The sequence below is a fragment of the Amphiprion ocellaris genome, chromosome 2, assembly GCF_022539595.1.
Source record: "Amphiprion ocellaris isolate individual 3 ecotype Okinawa chromosome 2, ASM2253959v1, whole genome shotgun sequence".
Classification (NCBI taxonomy): domain Eukaryota; kingdom Metazoa; phylum Chordata; class Actinopteri; family Pomacentridae; genus Amphiprion; species Amphiprion ocellaris.
Genome location: NC_072767.1, coordinates 17,164,322 through 17,167,146, shown reverse-complemented (window position 1 = coordinate 17,167,146; position 2,825 = coordinate 17,164,322). Strand labels below are relative to the sequence as shown.

At 36.3% G+C, this 2,825-nt stretch overlaps 1 long non-coding RNA gene across 1 annotated transcript; it reads left to right on the top strand.

Annotated features, from left to right (window-relative positions):
- Positions 1-440: 440 nt before the first annotated feature.
- LOC111588456 (uncharacterized) lies at positions 441-2,266 on the top strand. The gene is made up of 4 exons (XR_002748179.3): positions 441-567; positions 916-975; positions 1,074-1,139; positions 1,374-2,266. It is a non-coding gene; the product is annotated as an uncharacterized LOC111588456 (long non-coding RNA).
- The last annotated feature ends 559 nt before the right edge of the window (positions 2,267-2,825 follow it).

Sequence of the window (2,825 nt, the reverse complement as noted above, 5' to 3'; positions counted from 1 at the left end):
TATGTAATATGTATGTTTTTCTTCTATTGTTCTTCTTATGTGGAGATCTGCGAACATACATGAACCACAAATATGCACTCTGACGAATTACACGGCTAGTGAAGTGCACGCCTTGAATATTGTGTGGTATTGTTTAAAATTATCCACATTGGCCTGTTTTGTGTGTTACGTGTTTGCTAGCGTTAGCTAAACGGCTAACGCTAATGCCATATTCACAAGCCTCTCTAGCAAAGCACAAAACACTCAGGTGCTTTAACTTTGTAACGTTACTGTCTTTTGTGCTATTAGCAACAGGCCAGAACCGAATGCAAACAACTGAAAACAATTAACGCGAAGTCCAAATCCATACACTTTTAGCAAGTGTCTCAACTGTTGCGGTAAATACTACAGTTCCCATCATGCTTTGCCGTGTCACGTGTCCTTAACCATAACAACGATGGCGGGTGTGTTGAGACTGCACGAGAATGACTTTATTTTGGTCTGTAACGAGCTTGCTCTCTTTTCTAAAACTTATCTCTGGGCGGTGAACAGAAGACCGCGCGCTCCCGTTAAGCCTTTCGTGCCCCGGTTTGTTTGACTTTCTGCATTAACACAACGCTCGTTTTTTATACCTTTCAATACGACTGTATCACTTTCTCGTAACTATTCTAAACAAAAAAAGCTCTTCCGTAATTGCAACTGATGCATATGACTATTGCTTAATAACAATAACACATTAATGCTACGTTTGTCTTATTTTTTTGTAAACTCTAAATTTGGCTTTTTGAAGCAGTGAATCCTGTCTCTGTTCATCAGCACTAATAAATTCCAAAACCTTTATGTCGACTCATATTAATTATTGTTTATCAGTTATTTCGTACAATCACAATAATGTAATTTCAGTAATTTTGAAATGGTCTAAAACCTGTCTTTCAGGAAAGGGGAGAGCAGAAAAGTCGTGGGACTGACATCACTAAAATACTTCTGACACTTTCAGTCAGTCAAGCATTTAATTATAAACATTATTTATTGTTTGCCAACTAAATACATTGCTAAATTTTGTTTTTTTCTTTCTGTAATTTTTTTTTGTACAGGGGAAGCCATACTTGAAGTCTGAATGAGACGTTACAAAAGAGAAACAGCAGGCAGTATAAACCCAGGTACATAATCATGAAGGTGCCGAAACAAACAAATCTCGATATTTACTTTTTCCTTATTATTGGAAAGATGCTCAAAATGGACCTTGGCTTGTACCTATTGTCGTCATTATGACAAATTCAGTTTTGGAATTCAAAATTTTTACAGAATATGCACTTTTTCACGCTAGTCTAATTTTATGACCAGCACTTGGTATGTGTGAAAGTAATTCTTCCTCTCTATTGTTTTTTTCCTAGGTGGACAACTTTGAGGACGTTTGGCAGCACAATATGAAGATTGCTGTTGTTCGTGCTTCCTACGCTGAAGATCCTGTAGATGTCTCTCTTATTCTTGACGGCAAGGAGGTTGTGACTGGATGTGGAAATACTGCAAAGGCATGTACACTGCTAATGGGTCTGATATATTCCCTCAATCTTGCTTATCCTCCAACACTGCGTTACACTTTTAAAGTGTTCCAGAAGCTTTTCTTAGATTTAGACGCAATAAAGCTATCCCCCAAAGTACAAACTCTGAAAATGAAGTTGCTGTCCAAAACTTAAAAGATGACATTTTATTCAGCTTTGTTCAGCTTGGTATGCCATTGCCATTATAGCAGTTTATGCTATAAAGTTGTATTGTTATTGTGTAACTCTTGCACATGCTTCAAAGTCGTTAATTGTTCATGAATGTTAATACAGCTGCAAAACTTATGCAGCCATTTCTCACAGCTGTGCCTTCAGAAAGGACTTTTAGTTTATAATAGTATGACAACAGGGCTGCACAGTGGCGTAGTGGTTAGCACTTTCGCCTTGCAGTAAGAAGGTCCCTGGTTCGCGTCCCGGCTTTCCCGGGATCTTTCTGCATGGAGTTTGCATGTTCTCCCTGTGCATGCGTGGGTTTTCTCCAGGTACTCCGGCTTCCTCCCACAGTCCAAAAATATGCTGAGGTTAATTGATTATTCTAAATTGCCCGTAGGTGTGAATGTGTGAGTGCTTGTTTGTCTATATATGTAGCCCTGCGACAGACTGGCGACCTGTCTAGGGTGTCCCCTGCCTTCGCCCGAGTCAGCTGGGATAGACTCCAGCACCCACTGCGACCCTAGTGAGGATTAAGCGGTGTATAGATAATGGATGGATGGATGGATGGATAGTATGACAACAAGAATTGCTGATTTGTTTTTTTTTCCAAGTGTAAAACTTGGACAAAAAAGGCTGTCAATAAAACAAAGTTGTTAAATATTGTCATTTTTATATTATTGATTTTTCATATTTTTTGTATACACTTTAACAAAACTAGTAGTTATTACTCAAATGTAGTGCTTAAAAATTATTTTGTAATAAGAATAAATATAGTGATACAACAAATAAAATATAAATAACATTTATTAAATTAATTCATTGTTGTAAGTGATCAGCACACATAAAATTTACTCAGTATTTCTATGACACACACAGAAATACTAAAAAAAATCACATAAACCTTACTTCATTATTTCATATAACCAAATATATAAAAATCCATTATGTTGATTAAGATTTACTTACAAGTCACTTTTAGATTTTACTTGATAAAGGCAAGAGAGTTTTACTTGATTTAGAGTAGTAAAATTTAATAAGAATCTGTTCGTGCAAAAACTTACGAGGATTTTTCTAAGTAAATGTTATTAGTTATTTTTTCAGTGTAGGCTTATATTACTTTTGCAATATGTT